This window comes from Pristiophorus japonicus, chromosome 5 (genome assembly GCF_044704955.1).
Source record: "Pristiophorus japonicus isolate sPriJap1 chromosome 5, sPriJap1.hap1, whole genome shotgun sequence".
NCBI lineage: Eukaryota > Metazoa > Chordata > Chondrichthyes > Pristiophoridae > Pristiophorus > Pristiophorus japonicus.
This window is the reverse complement of record NC_091981.1, coordinates 33,530,521-33,550,302: the sequence shown is the minus strand read 5'-3', so window position 1 is coordinate 33,550,302 and position 19,782 is coordinate 33,530,521. Positions and strand designations below refer to the sequence as shown.

Here is a 19,782-nt window from a genome sequence, read left to right as displayed (position 1 = left end):
AGTTAAATTGGTGTTGTATGGTTCTAGTTAAAGAATATTTAAAGGAAGTTCGCTGTGGGGAAATTCCACTGCTCTGCCACCATTTGGTTCTATTTAAGGACGTGTCCAAAAGTCTGGATAAAACGACTATAAATCTGGACTATAAAGTCTGTCTTGGACTATATTTACATTATAACTGCAGTATAAATCTGGGCACAACCCTTTTTAAAATCAAGGTCGGATGAAAACAATTGCATATACATAGTGCCTTTAACATAATAAACATCCCCAGGCTCTTTGCAAAATTTGATACCGAGCCACATGAGATGTTAGAGCAGGTTCACCGCAGAAGTAGGTTTTAAAGAGTGTCTTTGAAAAGAGAGAGAAAGGCGGAGAGGTTTAGAGAGGGAATACCAGAACTTTATTTATCATTCACTGGATGTGGGCATTGCTGTCAAGGCCAGCATTTATTGCCCATCCCTAGTCACCCTTGAGAAGGCGGTAGTGTGTCACCATCTTGAACCGCTGTCATCCGTGTGGTGAAGATACTCCCTCAGTGATGTAGTGAGTTCCAGGATTTTGACTGAGTGAAGATGAAGGAATGGCGATGAATATCTAAGTTGGGCTGTTGTATGACTTGGTGGGGAACTTGAGGTAATGGTGTTCCCATGCGCCTGCTGGCCTTGTCCTTCTATGTGATAGGGGTCGCGACTTAGGAGGTGCTGTCGAAGAAACCTTGGTGAGTTGCTACAGTGCATCTTGTAGATAGCACGCACTGCAGCCACGGTGCACCAATGGTGGAGGGAGTGAATGTTTAAAGTGTCGATCAGGCGGACTGCTTCTTGAGCATTTGTTCTGCATTCATCCAGGCAAGTGAAGAGTATTCCATTACACTCCTTAGCTGTGCCTTGTAGGTGGTAGAAAGGCTATGGGAAGTCAGGAGATGAGACACTCGGCACAGAATATCCAGCCTCAGACTTGCTCTTATAGCCACAGTATTTATTTGGCTGGTCCGGTTAAGTTCTTGGTGAGTAGCGATCCCCAAGATGTTTTGATACTGGTAATGCCATTGAATGTCAAGGGGAGGTGGTTAGACTGTCTTATTGGTTTATGGTCATTGCCCGGCACTTGTGTGGTGCAAATGTTACTTGCCACCTATGAGCCCAACTCTGGATGTCCAGGCCTTGCTGCGTTATTTGAGGAATTGCAATTTGAACTGCAATTTTCACTTCTGACCTTCTGATGGAGGGAATGTCATTGATGAAGCAGCTGAAGATAGTGAGGTCTAGGACACTGCCCTGAGGAACTCCTGCAGCGATGTCCTGGAGCTGAGATGATTGGCCTCCAACCACCACAGCCATCTTCCTTTGTGCTAGGTATGACACCAGCCGGTGGAGAGTTTTCCTCGGGATTCCTATTTACTTCAGTTTTGCTTGAACTCCTTGGTGCCACACTTGGTCAAATGCTGCCTTGATGTCGAGGGCAGTCACTCTTTCCTCCCCTGTGGAATTCAGCTATTTGTCCATGATTGGACCATGGCTGTGATGAGGTCTGGAGCCGAGTGCTCCTGGCGGAACCCAAACTGGGCATTAGTGAGCAGGTTATTGGTAAGTGCCACTTGATAGCACTGTCAACTACACCTTCCATCACTTTGCTAATGATTGAGAATAAGCTGATAGAGCAGTAATTGGCAGGATTGGATGTGTTTTGCTTTTTGTGGATAGGAGAGACCTGGGCACTTTTCCACATTGTTGGGTAGATGCTAGTGTTGTAGCTGCACTGGAACAGCTTGGCTAGAGGCACTGCTATTTCTGGAGCACAGGTCTTCAGCACTACAGCAAAGCCTTTTATAGTTGTGTACGCTTCAGCCTTGTCTTTTGCACTTCCGTGTTGAGCCCCTATTGTTGAGGATGGGGATGTTCATGGAGCCTTCCTCTCCTGTTAATTGCTTAATTGCCCACTGCCATTCATGACTGAATGTGGAAGAAGTGCAGAGTTTTGATCTGAACCGTTGGTTGTGGGGTTGCTCATCTCTCTATAGCATGCTGCTTCAACTGTTTAGCATTCATGGAGTCCTGTGTTGCAGCTTCATCAGGTTGGCACATCATTTGCAGGTAAGCCTGCTCCTGCACTTCCCATTGAAGTAAGATTGGTTGGGTGGCTTGATGGTAATGGTATAGCGAGGGATATGTAACCCTGAGGTTATTGATCATGGTGGAATACAATTCTTCTACTGCTGATGGCCCATAGTGTCTCATGGATGGCCAGTTTTGAACTGCTAGATTTATTTATCTATCCCATTTAGCATGGTAGTGACACACAACACGATAGAAGATTCCTTGGTGTCAAGATGGGACTTCATCTCCAAAAGTTCTGTGTGGCGATGATTCCTATCAATATTGTCATGGACAGATGCATCTGCGGTCGGTAGATTGGTGAGGACCAGGTCAAATATGTTCTTCCCTCATGTTGGTTCTCTCACCACCTGTTATAAGCCCAGCCTGGCAGCTATGTCCTTCAGGGCTCAGTCAGTGGTGGTACTACCAAGCCACGCTTGGTGATGAACATACAAGTCCCCCACCCAAAGGACATTATGTACCTTTGCTATCCTCAGTGCTTCTTCCAAGTGGCGTATAACACAGAGGAGTACTGATTCACCAGCTGAGGGAGGTGATGGGTGATAATCAGCAGGAGGTTTCCTTACCCATGTTTGGCCTGATGCCAAGAGACTTCATGGGGTTCAGAGTCAATGTCGAGTACTCCTAGGGCCACAACCTCCCAATTGTATACCACTGTTACACCATCTCTGGTGGGCCTGCCCTGCCAGTGGGACAGGACATTCCCAGGGATGGTGCTGGAGGAGTCTGGGATGTTGGCTGATGGGTACGATTCTGTGAGAACAACTCTGGCTGTTGCTTGACTAATCTATGTGACAGCTCTCCCAACCTTGGCACAAGTCCTCAGAAGTTAGTGAGGAGGACTTTGCAGGGCTGACTGAGCATGGTGTGCCTTTGTAGTATCTTAATCTGATCCTTGGGTCGAAGCAGTGTGGTCCATTTTAGAGATCAGTTAAGAGTTAAGCTCGTTGCCGTGGACTGGAGTCACAAAGTCCACACCTGGCCAAGGTTGGCAAGTTTCCCTCCATACAGGACATAGACAGTTGAAAGCATGGCCACCAATGGTGGAACGATGAAAATTGGGGATGCACAAGGGACTAGAATTAGAAGAGCGCAGAGATTTCACGTTTGTAGGGCTGGACGAGGTTAGAGCGATGGGGAGGGAGGAGGTCATGGAGGCATTTGAAAGCTAGGATATGAATTGTAAAATCGTGACGTCGTTGAACCGGGAGCTAATGTAGGTCAGCAAAAGCAGGGGTGAGGGGGGAATGGGACTTGGTGCAAGTTAGGATACGGGCAGCAGAGTTTATGGAGGGTGGAAGATGGGATGCTGGCTGTTATGTATGTAATAACTCGATAGACTGAATACTGTAAACTCATTCAGGTGCAAACCTGGCTCAACTTTATTCGGGCCCAAAGTGCCCTCATTACATGGTGGCTTGCTTTATATACCTGGCCCGTGCACACATGCGTACAGCCCAATGACCTACGACAGGAGCATCCCCTGGTGCCAAGTAACCCCAAGCATACATACATGACAACATCCCCCTTCAAGATCTTAGTATCAGTCTTTTTATAAGTTAAGACGGTCCGGGGCTTTCTGTTCACGAATTGATCGTCTCAGTTCAACTCCATTTCTGGGCGAGCGTTCTGAGTCAGTTATGACTGGAGGCTGGGCAGCCAATCTGATGAGAGTGGCAGTGACCATGTCAGAGATTGAAAGTCCAGATTCATTGATGACGGCGGAGTCCTCTGATGAATGAATATAGGTTGGTTGGTCACTGATCGTGTCTTCCTCAACCTGTTCCAGTTCATCCGTGTGCCGCAGCTTTATCTGATCAACATGTTTCCTGCATGTTTGCCCATTTTTGAGCATGACAATAAACACTCTGTTACCCTCCTTGGCCATAACAGTACCGGCGACCCACTTGGGACCTTGACCATAGTTTAGCACATACACAGGATTGTTAAGAGATGTCGCGTGACACAGCATCACGATCATGATGCCACTGCTGATTTTGGCGTCTGTTTTCAACACAATCGTTCAAGTCAGGATGGATGAGAGAGAGCTTGGTCTTGAGACCACTCTTCATCAATAGTTCAGCAGGGGAGACCCCGGTAAGCGCGTGGGGTCTTGTCCTGTAACTAAGCAATATGCACGACAAGCAAGTCTGCAGTGAACCCTGAGTTACACGTTTCAGCCATGAATTCATTGAATGGCGGTGCAGGCTCGAAGGACCGAATGGCCTACTCCTGCACCTATTTTCTATGTTTTCTATACTCTGCTTGATTGTTTGGACAGCACACTCTGCTTGACCATTAGAAGCAGGTTTGAATGGTGCTGACCTCACATGTTTAATACTACTGAGTTTCATGAACTCTTGAAATTCCAGACTTGTGAAGCAAGATCCGTTGTCACTCACAACGATGTCAGGCAGACCACGAGTAGCAAACATGACACGAAGGCTCTAAATGGTAGCTGTGGATGTACTGGATGACATGATTATACACTCTATCCACTTGGAATATGCATCCACCACAACAAAAAAAATCTTACCCTGGAAAGGACCCGCAAAGTCGATGTGGATCCTCGACCATGGTTTGGATGGCCAAGACCACAGACTCGGTGGAGATTCCGCTGGTACTTTGCTTAGCTGCATGCAAGTGTTGCACTGATGCACACATGATTCCAGATCAGAGTCAATTCCAGGCCACCATATGTGAGACCTGGTGATGGCTTTCATCAGACAATACCAGGATGAGTGCTGTGTAGTTCACATTCAAATTTCTCTCTGTCTTTCTTAGGCATAACAACACGATTACCCCACAATAAACAATCTGACTGAATGGATAATTCGTCTTTGCGACGGTTGTAAGGTTTGGTCTCATCACACATTTCCATAGTTATAGCAGACCAATCACCACTAAGGACACAACGTTTTACAACCGATAAAATCGGGTCCTGTCTGATCCAGGTTCTAACTTGTTGAGCAGTGACAGGGGTTCCTTCACTTTCAAAAGCATCTATAACTAACAGTAGATCTGCAGGTTGTGGCATCTCCACCTCCAGTGTGGGCAAAGGCAGACGGCTCAGTGCAACAGCACAATTCTTGGTGACAGGTCTATGGCGAATGACACAACCATAGGCATATAATGTTAGCGCCCACCTCTGGATGCAGGACGATGCATTGGTATTGATACCTTTGTTTTCCGAAAACAATGAAATGAGTGGTTTGTGATCTGCTTCGAGTTCAAAACGAAGACCAAACAGGTACTGATGCATCTTTTTTACCCCATACATGCAGGCTAAAGCTGCTTTTTCTACCATGCTGTAGGCTCTTTCCGCCTTTGACAGACTTCTCGAAGCATATGCAACAGGTTGCAGTTTACCCGAATCATTAGCTTGTTGGAGCACGCAGCCAACCCCATATGATGAAGCATCACAGGCCAATACAAGACGCTTACCTGGATCATAATGTACCAGCAATTTGTTAGAGCAAACCAGATTTGTAGCTTTCTTGAAAGCCCTATCTTCAGACACACCTCAAACCCAGTTGTCACCTTTTCTGAGTAGCATGTGCAGTGCTAATAAGAACATAACATAAGAACATAAGAATTAGGAACAGGAGTAGGCCATCTAGCCCCTCGAGCCTGCTCCGCCATTCAACAAGATCATGGCTGATCTGGCCGTGGACTCAGCTCCACTTACCCGCCCACTCCCCATAACCCTTAATTCCCTTATTGGTTAAAAATCTATCTATCTGTGATTTGAATACATTCAATGAGCTAGCCTCAACTGCTTCCCTGGGCAGAGAATTCCACAGATTCACAACCCTCTGGGAGAAGAAATTCCTTCTCAACTCTGTTTTAAATTGGCTCCCCCGTATTTTGAGGCTGTGCCCCCAAGTTCTAGTCTCCCCGACCAGTGGAAACAACCTCTCTGCCTCTATCTTGTCTATCCCTTTCATTATTTTAAATGCTTCTATAAGATCACCCCTCATCCTTCTGAAGTCCAACGAGTAAAGACCCAGTCTACTCAATCTATCATCATAAGGTAACTCCCTCATCTCCGGAATCAGCCTAGTGAATCATCTCTGTACCCCCTCCAAAGCTAGTATATCCTTCCTTAAGTAAGGTGACCAAAACTGCACACAGTACTCCAGGTGCGGCCTCACCAATACCCTATACAGTTGCAGCAGGACCTCCCTGCTTTTGTACTCCATCCCTCTCGCAATGAATGCCAACATTCCATTCGCCTTCCTGATTACCTGCTGCACCTGCAAACTAACTTTTTGGGATTCATGCACAAGAACCCCCAGGTCCCTCTGCACCGCAGCATGTTGTAATTTCTCCCCATTCAAATAATATTCCCTTTTACTGTTTTTTTTTTTCCCAAGGTGGATGACCTCACATTTTCCGACATTGTATTCCATCTGCCAAACCTTAGCCCATTCGCTTAACCTATCTAAATCTCTTTGCAGCCTCTCTGTGTCCTCTACACAACCCGCTTTCCCACTAATCTTTGTGTCATCTGCAAATTTTGTTACAACTACACTCTGTCCCCAATAAAGTGCTCAATCTAGGTAAGAAATTACTGAAGTAGTTGAGTAGACCAAGGAACCAACGCAACTCCGTCACATTCTGAGGCCTGGGTGCATTTTTGATGGCCTTGGTTTTCGAGTCCGTAGGGCTGATGCCATCAGCAGCTATCTTCTTCCCCAGAAATGTGACTTCCAGTGCCATGAAGACTCACTTCGAATGTTTCAGCCTGAGTCCCACTTTGTTCAGACGATGTGGAACCTCTTCAAGGTTGTTCAGGTGTTTGGCAGGGTCACGACCTGTGACCAGAATGTCATCTTGAAACACGATGGCTCTAGGGACGGACTTCAGTCGACTCTCCATGTTCCTCTGAAATATGGCTGCAGCTCAGCGAATTCCAAAAGGACACCTATTGTAGATAAACAATCCTTTGAGTGTTGATGCACGTAAGTTTCTTCGATGTGTCGACGAGCTCCTGTTCATATAGGCCAACGTCAGATCCAGTTTAGTGAACGACTTCCCACTGGCTAGCGTTGCGAACAGGTCATCAGTCTTCGGTAACCGGTATTGATCCTGTTTCGAAAATCGGTTGATTGTTATCTTGTAGTCTCCACAAATCCTGACAGTGCCATCACTCTTCAACACAGGAACAATGGGGCTGGTCCATTTGTTAAATTTGACTGATGATATGACCCCTTCATGTTGGAGTCTGTCCAACTCAATTTCGATCTTCTCCCTCATCATGTATGGAACAGCCCGAGCTTTGTGATGGACGGGTCTTGCATCCGAGTCCAGGTAAATCTGCAGCTTGGCTCCCGTGAAATTGCCTATGCCCAGTTCAAACCTCGAGGGAAACTTGCTCAGCACTTGAGCACACAAAGTGTCCTCCCCCGATGACCACGCTTTGATATTATTCCAATTCAATTTGATTTTTTTGAGCCAATTCCTGCCGAACTACATTGGACCATTTCCTGGAACGATCCATAACGGTAGATCATAAACCACACCTTCATACGACACCTTGACTACTGCACTGCCAATCACCGGTTTGAGTTCTTTGGTGTAAGTACGCAACTTGGCATCAGCTGGACTCAGCTTAGGCTTCACAGCCTTAGTGTCCCACAGCTTGTCGAATGTCCTTTGGCTCATTATCGACTGACTCGCGCCAGCATCCAATTCCATCGATACCGGCATGCCATTTAGTTTCACATTAACATTATCGGTTGGCTCTTTGTCAGGACCGAATACAGTCCATACACTTCCACCTCGGGTATCCTGGGTTGTATATCCAGGTCCGCGCTGGACTGGTCGTCATCATCCACGTGGTGAGTCGCAGCACGCTTGCTCAGTTGTGGACACATTTGCTGAAGATGCCCCACTTTCGAACAGCCTTTACAGATGTACTGTTTAAAACGACACTGATAATGCCGATGATTGCCACCACAACGCCAACAGGATGAAATTGGATTTGTACCCGTTGGCGGACTTTGAGCAGCTTACGGGTTTCGCATACGCAATCGAGTAGGCCCTGATATAAGCAGCTCTGCCATACGACAATATAATCTTGTTTACAGTACTTGCCATGGAGCTCCAACTCTTCGATGATATCTGCCTTAAATTATCATCAACCGTCATGCATGCCTGGGTAATTGCAATGGCCTTTGCTCAAATCCAGCATCTCAGCAGCCAATAATTTCCAGAGGATCATCTCGTGGTTGATTCCTATTACAAAGAAATCTCGCAGCATGTCTCCCAACGCGTCTTCGAACTTCCATGGCCCAGCAAGACATCTTAGGTCGGCGACGAATTCCGACACATCCTGGCCCTCAGAACCAACACACGTGTAGAATCGATAGCGTGAGATGATGATGCCTTCTTTTGGTTTGAGATGGTCACATACCAGAGCACACAATTCCTCATAGTCTTTATCTATTGGACGTGCAGGCGAGAGGAGATTCTTTGAGGCCATAGATTTTTGGACCGCAAACAGTGAGGAAAACTACCCTGCGCCTAACTGCATCAGTAGCTTCCTCCATTTTGTTGGTCACGAAGTACTGGTCCAGGCGATCGATAAAATCCGACCAGTCCTCTCCCTCCACGAATCTCTCCAGAATTCCAATGGTGCTCATTTTGCATTCGAAGGTTCTTGAGTTACCTCGTTGCTAAATGTTATGTATGTAATAACTCGATAGACTGAATACTGTAAACTCACTCGGGTGCAAAGCTGGCTCAACTTTATTCGGGCCCAAAGTGCCCACATTACATGGTGGCTTGCTTTATATACGTGGCCCGCGCACACGTGCGTACAGCCCACTGACCTGCAACAGGGGTGCCCCCTGGTGGTAGTAACTCCAAGCATACGTACATGACACTGGCCAGAAGAGCATTCAAATAGTCTAGAGGTAACCAAGGCATGAATGAGGGCTTAAGCAGTAGATGAACTGGAGCAGAGACTGAGACGGGCGATGTTATGGAAGTGGAAGTAGGTGGTCTTGCTGATGGAGAGGATATGTGGTCAGTAGCTCTGCTCCGGGCCAAATATGATGCTAATCTGGTTGAGCCTTACACTGGTCGGGAAAGGGATAGAGTTGGTGTCTACTGAATGGAATTTGTAGCAGGATCCAAAGACAATGGCTTCGGTTTTCCCAATATTTAATTGGAGGACATTCTGCTTATCCTGTCTTTGCACACCATGCAGACTCTTAGGCCACAGAGATATTCAAACGCACAACATAATTTAGTGGAAAGTAAAGTCATATTAAAAATTGAGTTGCAATGCAAAGTAAAGCGATATCATCAGAGCTCCAGGCTGCATATATTGAGCGTTATTATACCATCCTCTAATCCAGATTCATGGCGCTGTATAGCTCCGTGTCTGCATCTAACTTAACATGTAACCATCCTTAAATCCATTAATGCCAAAGTCAAAAGTTATAACACGAACAATGCCCAACCCTTACCTTCTGCATTTTAACACTTCCTAAATGTATATTTGTAGCTCATTGGTTAATGTATTTTAACAATGCTAGTAATTTTTCTTAACACAGTGGAATTTGGACCCTCAACTTCTAGAGAGATCGAACTTGCCTGTGCCAACTGTTGGTCTCTCCTGTGGTTGAAATGTAGGGAATGGACAGTGGGAAGAAGGACTGTCATATAATTCCTGAGATGTTGTTCCCATTTCTGCACTCAGTCGTTGCCAAATCATCATCAGGATTCCCAGTTTTTGCACTTCCAGGTATTCCCCAAACACTGACACGACAACTTTTGAAGATCTTCATTGGTATGAGTGATTGAACAAGCATTTCAGGTTTTCATTGCCATCCCTTATCTTATCTATGGTTAGCTCATCCATTTGAACTTCACTTGACTTTACACTTGCACTTTCCTCCTTGGATCTGATAAAACTTTTTGCATCCTTCCTAGTGTTCCTGTTAGTTCATTTACAAGAATCATTGTTCCTTCTCATCCTTGTGTCATGTTTAGTCTCTGCCAGTTTCAAAAGGTCAAACATTTGATCTCTAATCCATTCCTCTTGAGGATGTGGATTCCTAAATTCCTCATATTTCTCTCTCTCTCTCTCCCCCTTTCCCCTACAGGCTTGCAAAATCAAAACTCTGTGTTGCCTCCACACCACCAAATATTATTTCCCTCATTTTCTTCTCTCTTTTTCTTATCAATCGTGGGGGTGTTTACAATATATACAATATGCAAGTGTCAGCTGTGTCCCTTTGGTAACACTCTTGCCTCTGGAGTGGGACTTGAACCTGCGACCTTCTGACGCCGAGAGTTGAGCACATAATCTAGGCTGACATACCCAGTGCAGTATTGACGGAGTGCTACACTGTTGGAGGTGCCGTCTTTTGGATGAGATGTCTTCCCTCAGGTGGATGTAAAAGATCCCATGGCACTATTCGAAAAAGAGCAAGGGTGTGCTCCCCGGTGTCCTTATCCTTCTTATACTTATCCTTCAACCAACATTACTAAAAAAAATCCCAGATTATCTGATCATTATTGCCTTACAGTTTGTGGAATCTTGCTGTACAATGCTGCATTTTCTACATTACAATAGTTCAAAACTTCAAAAATACTTCATTAGCTGCGAAGCACCTTGGGACGTCCTGAGGTCATGAAAGGCACTATATGAAGAGTAGTTCTTTCTTTCTGTCCCTTTTCCCTAAGTTTCTCAATATTGTTTTTTTTTAAACATTGTGTAGTGCCAAAGAGATTTTTAGTCGTTATTATTTTGGAAATTCAGCAGTGACTTCCATACAAAACAAATTTGCATAAACTGTTGGTATATTTCCCAGCTTCTGAACTATCACTTTCAGAATGTACCTCCAAGCATGTGGTTTTTATCACACCAATAGTGAGCATTGCTATTTATGTTGCTACTGCTGATTAGGGGGTTTAGTACCTTCAACATAGATAGCATCATTCAGAACATTGTAAAAGTTAGCTTTCAGTGGCTTTATTTTAACAAATTGGTAATCCTTTATGATTTCCTTGTGTTACATAACAACAACTTGCATTTATATAGCACCTTTAGCAGAGTAAAACATCCCAGGGCACATCCCAGGGCAGTTCACAGGAGGATAATCAAACAAAAACTGATACCGAGCCAAAGAAGGGGACATTCAGATAGGAGCACCTTCAAGGAAGTGGAGAGGTTTAGGGAGGTAAATCTAGAGCTGGAGGCCTTGATGGCTGAAGGCATGGCCACCAGTGGTGGGGCAGAGGAAGTGGGGAATGCAGAAGAGGCAAAAGTTGCAAGAAAGTAGTGTTCACAGAATTCTAGGGCCGGAGAGGGGCGAGGTCACGGAGGAGTTTGAATACAAGGATGAGAATTTTAAAATTGAGGTGTTGGTGGATCTGGAGCCCATGCAGGTCAGTGAGCACAGTGGTGATGGATGAGGATTAGCTCTAAGCAATTGCTCTATGCGGAGCTCCTTCATGACAAATGAGCCAAAGGTGGGCAGCGGAAACGTTACAAGGACACCCTCAAAACCTCCCTGGTGAAGTGCGACATCACCACTGACACCTGGGAGACCCTGGCCGAAGACTGCCCTAGGTGGAGAAAATGCATCTGGGAGGGCGTTGAGCTCTTCGAATCTCAACGCTGTGAACGTGAAGAGGTCAGGCGCAGGCAGCGGAAGGAGCGTGTGGTAAATCAGTGCCACCCCCCCCTTCCCCCCCGATGAATGTCTGTCCCACCTGTGTTAGGGTCTGTGGCTCTCACATTGGACTGTTCAGCCACCAAAGAACTCATTTTAGGAGTGGAAGCAAGTCTTCCTTGATTCCGAGGGACTGCCTATGATGATGATGGATGAGGGGAAACGTGGTGTGAGTTGGGATACTATGGTGGGTGAAAGATGTGCAAGAAATGTTCAGTATTCTGAATCTGTGGTTGTTAAACTCTCATTGAATGTTGAATGCTGAATATCCTGCACAGCCACCGACTGCTGTGATGGGCTTGACTGAACTCTGCTACGTTCAGATCACGAACTAAACTTCGAATTCGAAGGACAGTCAAGACTACTTAACCCTATTTAAAATCAAAACCAGATGACAACGACTTGCCTATACATAGTATCTTTAATATAGTAAAACATCCCAAGGCGCTTCACAGGAGCATTGCAAACAAAGTTTGACATCAAGCCACATGAGATATTAGGACAGGTAAGGGTTAGATTTTAAGGAGCGTCTTACAGGAGGAGCGAAAAGTTTGGGAGTGAATTCCAGAGCTTAGGGCCCAGACAGTTGAAGGCACGGTCACCAATGGTGGAGCAATGAAAATCAGGGATGTGCAAGAGGCTAGAATTGGAGGAATGCAGAGACCTTGGAGAGTTGTACGGCTGGAGGAGGTTACAGAGATAGGACAGGGCAGTGCAATCTTGTGCTGAAAGTGGAACTTAGCTGATTTGAAAGGGAGCCCATCGAACCACTACCAGAGCTACTGGTCAAGATCAATAAAGCTTTCAATAAACAGCACTAAATATAACATTGCCGTAAGATTTCCAGCCTTATTTCATTGTCTGCCAAACAGTGTGTGCCCCATTGAAAGATAGAGGTTAAATCTCACTTTGGAACTCTTGCCCCTGCAATTAATTCTGTGCTGGCCCACACATTTAAAAATGGCCAGTAGGGAATTTTGCCCATTCTACGTAAAGCATTTGTTACCTTCCAGTGAATTAAAAAGAAAGACTTGCATTTACATAGCACCTTTCACAACCTCAGGATGAGCCAATTAAATCACTGTTGTAACATAGAGAAAAGCATTACCCAATTTTCGCACAGCAAGGTACCACAAATAGCAATCAGGTAATTACTTTTTTGGTGGTATTGGTTGAAGGATAAATATTGGGCATAACACCAGAGAAATCTCCCTTGCTCTTTTTTGAATAGTGTCGTAGGATCTTTTACATTCACCTGAGAGAGCAGATTGGTCTTTGATTTAATGTCTCATCTGAATAACAGGAACTTTGCCAGTGTAGCACTACCTCAGTACATACCGGAGTGTCAGCCTGGATTATGTGGATGGAGTGAGACTTGAACCCACAAGCTTCTGACTCAGATGAGAGTGCTATCACTGAGTCACGACTGACACCTGTAGAGAGAGTATAAGGATGGTCCAAGTTCATTTATCCTTTTCCTCCCTATCTTCCCTCCCATTTCCCAACCCCACCCCATCTTCTCCCAAATGCAACTCGGAAATCCAACTTAAATGTAAAAGAAATATTTCCAAATCTAACTATAGATGACTCGTTGTTGGATTAATTTATCTGAGGGTCGTAAATCTGTGGAATTCTCTGCCTCAGAGAGCTTGGAGGCTGGGTCATTGAATATATTTAAGGTGGAGATAGACCGATTTTTGAGCGATAAGGAAGTGAAGGTTGTTGGGAGCGGGCAGGGAAATGGAGCTGAGCCCAAGATCAGATCAGCCATGATCTTATTAAATGGCAGAGTAGGCTCGAGGGGCCAAATGTTCTACTCCTGCTCCTATTTCTTATGTTCTTAATTTAGCACCTTGGCATTCTTTGCAGGTGTGTTCCTCTCCTGAAGAGGCTGCTTCCACCGCTCCAGTCCATGACATAATGTTGTACTCCACATAGGTTGGCGAGAAGCAAGGCTCGAAGTTCTCTGGGTTTACATGACTAGGCTGCATTCCTTGGGGAGGTGAGGTGTGCAATCATGTGATGCAAATGGCAACTGTTTACATGTGGATTGGCGCTCCCTGGTTGTTGGGCTTCCATGATGGTCAGGCACCCAGTTGACTCCAGAAAAAAATGCAATTCTACTGTTTGAAATTATAAATGTTTATAATAAACAGCAGTTGTTTTTTAAGAGCTTGGTTCGATGATGAACTGTAATTTAATGTAGCCATTGTAAACTCATGTAATGAAATGTATTGTAGTTCGAGTGTAGAGCCATTCTTGAATTGTGCAGCTTGCTGTGCCTGACGGAGTGCCATCATTAAGCACAGAGACTAGGACAGCCCTGGGTTGCAGTTCTGGTGGTTACTGAATTAGCTGGTGTGGCAGTAGGGGTGCTAAAATTTGCCTCATCATGTCTGGGCTGAAAGAAAGGAGAATGGGTTAGCCGGGGGGGTGAAGGAGCCCACCAGGATCCTTATTCCTGACAAGGTTCAACACTGCCACCAGCGCAGCCTTCGGCCGCCTGAGGAAGAGAGTGTTCGAAGATCAGGCCGTCAAATCTGGCACCAAGCTCATGGTCTACAGGGCTGTAATGAAACCTGTCCTCCTGTATGGCTCAGAGATGTGAACCATATACAGTAGACACCTCAAATCGCTGGAGAAATACAACCAACGATGCCTCCGCAAGATCCTGAAAATCCCCTGGGAGGACAGACGCAACAACGCTTAGTGTTCTCGATCAGGCCAACATCCCCAGCATCGAAGCATTGACCACACTCGACCAGCTTTGTTGGGTGGGCCACATTGTTCGCATGCCCGACACAAGACTCCCAAAGCAAGTGCTCTATTCGGAACTCCTACACGGCAAGCGAGCTCCAGGTGGGCAGAAGAAATGTTTCAAGGACACCCTCAAAGCCTCCCTGAAAAAGTGCAACATCCCCACCGACATCTGGGACTCACTGGCCAAAGACCACCTTTAGTGGAGGAGGAGCATCCGGAGGGTGCTGAGCACCTCTAGACTCGTCGCCAAGAGCATGCAGAAAACAAGTGAAGGCAGCTGAAGGAGCCTGTGGCAAACCAGACTCCCCACCCACCCTTTCCTTCAACCACTGTCTGTCCCACCTGTGACAGAGACTGTAATTCCCGCATTGGACTGTTCAGTCACCTGAGAACTCACTTTGAGTGGAAGCAAGTCTTCCTCGATTTTGAAGGACTGCCTATGATGATGATTAATTGATCCAGTGAATGCTGCTTGAGGATGGGGTTGAGCTCCAATGCGATGCCTTCTATAGTTGAATAGTCCAATACTCACTGTCTAGGTACAAACATGAAGAAAGGCCATTTGCGGAAATACTGGAAGGTTGCTAGATTTCACGGAACTGAATCTCAGCGTTGTTAGAACTTGGATTTCTATCTAATATTTTTCATTAAAGCTCACTGCAAATGTCAGCTTCCACAGGCAAGCCCATGCTGCTTCTTGGCTGAAACTTGACCTTTCTACGCAATGTTTCTGGGATTAATGCACGCTGATGTTTCTCTGCCAGAAACAATAGGGGATACTCAATCCCACCAAGCTGGCAGAAATCAGATGTTGAAATACCATGTCAAACCTAAGCTGAAGGCTATGAATTAAGTTTGTTGTAGGAAATAATCAATTGTTCAATACTAAAATAAGGTCTTTTTAAAAAAAAAAAATTTGAAAGAGAATAGTTTAGTCTCCAGTGTCCACCTTGCCATCACACCTTGAACACGCTGCTGAACCCAGTGAACTGCAGCAATCGCTGCCCAGTTTATTCTCTGACCGAGGGGATTCTGGTCCCCAGCACTGTCGATCAGACTCTGAACAAAGGAAGTGGCCATGCTCCATACGTTCATCGACAGCTGATGAGGAGCCTCTGAAGCTTGGGTTGGTTGCTGCTGGAAGGGGTTTGGAGGCCAGGTGTGAGAGCTAGCATTTGTATACTCGAGGCTCAATGCCTACTGTAACTGGGTTGCAGAGAGACAAGAAGCTGAAGTTCCATATCTCCATCTGGTGGAACCACTGATCTGTTTGATATGGTCTATATGATTCCCTTGCTGCTTGCAAGAAGCTTGTGGTACCCACTGCCCACCTATCTGGGGCTCTCACTTGTGCTTGTCAATTGTTTATTGACCAATGGGTGATTTAACCTTTTTTGGGAGGGAAAGTTCGTAAGCAATGCACTTGAGTCAACTTAAAACATGCAGCGAGGACAAAATGTTCTCAATGAGTTGTGACAGTGCAGCAGAGGGAAGCATGGCTGTACTTTTCCATCTGATAAGAAACCATCAACAGAGTTCTTGGAATCTAGTAAACTATTTTATTTTATAACTTGTATCCTAGCATCATGTAAAAATATCACCTGCATGTAATATGAGATAATGGTATTGATGCCAAAAATACCTTGTGGAGCATAACGATCTAATGTTCATTGTCCATTTTCTTTAATGCATTCCATAAAATTTTGTAAGCAAACTATGATTGTTTTATTCAGTAATATTTAACAAAAACCTTTCTCTGAAGATGCAGAGTCCAAAGTTGTATATTCATAAATCCTAATTTCATAACTAAATGGATGGGAATATGGGGGAGGGAACTATATCTGAATGCACGAAGCATTTGCAACAAAATAGATGAATTAATGGCGCAGATATAAATGAATAGGTTTGATCTAATAGCCATTACAGAGGTGTGGTTGCAAACTGACCAAGGTTGGGAACTAAATATTCCAGGACACCTAACTTTTAGAAGAGATAGGCAAACTGGAAAAGGAGGAGGCTGGTAATAAAGGACAGTAGAGAGAAAGGATCTTGGCTTCGAAAATCAAGTAGTAGAATCAGTTTGGGTAGAGCCAAGAAGCTGCAAGGGTCAGAAAACATTGGTAGGAGTTGTTTATAGGCCCCCAAACAGTTGTTGTAATGTAGGGCAGAGTATAAATCAAGAAATTATAGGCGCATGTAACAAAGGTAATATGGTAATCATGAGGGACTTTAATCTACATATAGACTGGGCAAACCAAATTTGCAATAATAATGTGGAGGACAAATTCATGGAATGTATACAAGATAGTTTCCTCGATCAATATGTTGAGGAACCAACTAGGGAGCAGGCTATTTTAGATCTAATATTGTACAATGAGAAAGGGTTAATTAATAACCTCGTAGTGAAGAGGTACCATAATATGATAGTTTTATAATAAGTTTGAAAGTGATTTAGCTCAATCCGAAACTAGGGTTTTAAATTTAAACAAACTTCGTAGGTAGGAGGAGCAAGGTGGCTAAAGTAAATTGGGAAACTACATTAAAAGGTATGACGGTAGATGAGCAATGGCTAGCATTTAAAGAATTAATACATAATAGTTTTGGTCTCCTTACCTAAGAAAGGATATATTTGCCATAGGAGTGCAATGAAGGTTCACCAGACTGATTCCTGGGATGGGGGGATTGTCCTATAAGGAGAGATTGAGTAGACTAGGCCAATATTCTCTAGAGTTTAGAAGAATGAGAAGCGATCTCATTGAAACATACAAAATTCTTACAGGGCTTGACAGGGTAGATGCAGAGAGGATGTTTCCCCTGGCTGAGGACTCTCGAACCAGTGGTCACAGTCTCAGAATAAGGGGTTGGCCTTTAAGACTGTGATGAGGAAACATTTCTTCACTCGGAGGATGGTGAATGTTTGGAATTCTCTACCCCAGAGAGCTGTGAATGCTTAGTCGTTGAGTATATTCAAGACATAGATCAATAGATTTTTGAATATTAAGGGAATTAAGCGATATGGGGATAGTGCAAGAAAGAGTTGAGGTAGGAGATCAGCCATGGTCTTATTGAATGGCGGAACAGGCTCGAGGGGACAAATAGCCTACTCGTGCTCTAGTTTCTTGTATCCTTTTGAAACCGCACAAAGAGGAGGAGGGAGTTTGGAAAGCATCCCATGCTAGAATGCTATGCAACATCCATGAGACATAACAGCTGACAAAATAAAGCTGGTGAATGTTATTGTGTGTGAAAGGATCCTTTTTAGAAGCCCATCTTGTACAGCCCAATGGAACTTTTGCTTGTAGCTAAAGTACTCGAAAGGATACAGTAGCCATAAGGGTCAAAACTTGCACTCTCAATCCCATCTCCAATTTTGAGACAGTTGGGATTAGCCCAAGTGCTCTGGGCACTGAAAATGTCTGGTGTATAAACAAAGAACCAACTTGCCTTTTATATAGCACAACTTTCACAACTTTAGGATGCCCTAATGCGCTTTATTGCTAATGAAGTGTTGTTGAAGTGTCGTCACTGCTGTGTTGTAGGGAAGCTAAGTGTAGACCAAGTTCCATTAGCTACAGACCCATGTTACGCTCTTGGATCACAATACACAAGTCCCTGCAGTTTTCGGTTTTTGTTTTCTGGGGTAGTTGTAAATAGTGGATGTTTGTGAAATCTTAGTTCAGAATATTTAGTCGGTCAATGTGGGAGCTTAATATCTGTTGGGATATGTTCAGAAATGCAGAATACTTTGGTGATTGTTTCTACATTACAACAGCGTCTACACTTCAAAAGTACATAATTGACTGTAAAGCACTTTGTGATGTCCTAAGATTGTGAAAGGTGCTATATAAATGCAAGTCTTTCTTTTAGAACTTTTAAAAGTTTGTCCTAATCTGAATTAACCGGTCCTTCATTTGTCTTTTGTGCTCCAAGAAGCCTGAGGAAAGAATGCTTGGTTTCTTTTGGATAAAACATTGGCCTGTAGTTTGTGGTCAGTGGCGAAACAAATGCGTTCACCGCTGGGCCCCAAGTAAGTAGCCCACAGCGCAAGAAGTTTGGCTTTTCTGCCATGCAGCTGAAATCAACATAGTTTAATGGAAATTTCATTGCGTGACCTGCTGTGACATCGACAAGCTGCCCAAGGAGCCAATCACATTGCAGAATTCTCACAGTGAACCAAAAAATAGAATGCATTAATAATCAATCACTTAAAAAAATTAGAGAGCGAAGTAAAGTTTTTTTGCAGACACATTGGGTTAAGGTAGAAGCTGAAATATCATGAACAAACTTTAAAAACTTTTTTAAAATTAATTGTAAAATCTAATCATTTTTAACTTCATGGAGAAATTTGACATTCCACCAATATAAAATTAGTTTTTTGGGGTCAGATGGTTGTTTTATCTGTAGTTATTACTCAGATCACTGTTTTTAAAAACCTCAGTTACACTTCATTTGAATGGATCTAACTTTTTATGGGGTTTGTAACGGTGATATTTCTTCGGAAAAGGGGAAGTTTTTGTCAGATTAGTGATTTCACTGATTGCCCGCTCTGGGTTGTGGTGGGGGAGTAGTGAATGACAGACTCAGACTTCATTATTTCCTCGTTTAGCTGCGCACGTGCTAAATCCTGAAGTTGCGGTCAGTTTCAAAGGTGAAATGACAGCAAACGCTGCCAGGTCGCCATCATCAGGACTGCAAGTTCTGGGCCATTCATTTTTAGGGCAGTTGCTGAGCTGAGTTGATGTACTCACCACAGTTGCTGCTGTATAATCTCTCTTTTAATCAACATCTATTCCTCCTTTCTGTGTTGTGTAGTCAATCAGCTATTTCCAGTGAAATGTATAATCCTACCCACAGGATTGCAGCTCTGAGTCGATCCTAGAAAATTGAACTGGCCTGGTCACTGGCAGAAATGTGTTGTACTGTACTGCTATCCATGTAAATTAGCACTAGTTTACAAGTAAAACTGATCAAAATAGAATTTGAGTACTCCGGAATGAGAAGACCCAGCACGCAGTAAGAGAAATAGTTTCCCATTGGGGGCAATCAGTCACAGAAATAGTATTCTTTCCTTTTGAGTTTGAGAGAAATTTTTATCAGTTTCTAAACGAGTACAAGAATACAGTGGCTCCTTGGAGAGTGCTGTGAGACTTGTGATGTCTTACTCCATCCTTGAAAGATTGCACAGGCTGTTGTTCTAAAAGTGCAATTATGCT

The 19,782-nt window shown here is 44.3% G+C and overlaps 1 protein-coding gene across 2 annotated transcripts in view; it reads left to right on the top strand.

The window, feature by feature from the left end:
* Nucleotides 1-19,782, top strand: part of slc9a3.1 (solute carrier family 9 member A3, tandem duplicate 1) — a 152,070-nt gene that overhangs the window by 84,257 nt on the left and 48,031 nt on the right. The gene's annotated exons all lie outside the window — the stretch shown is intronic.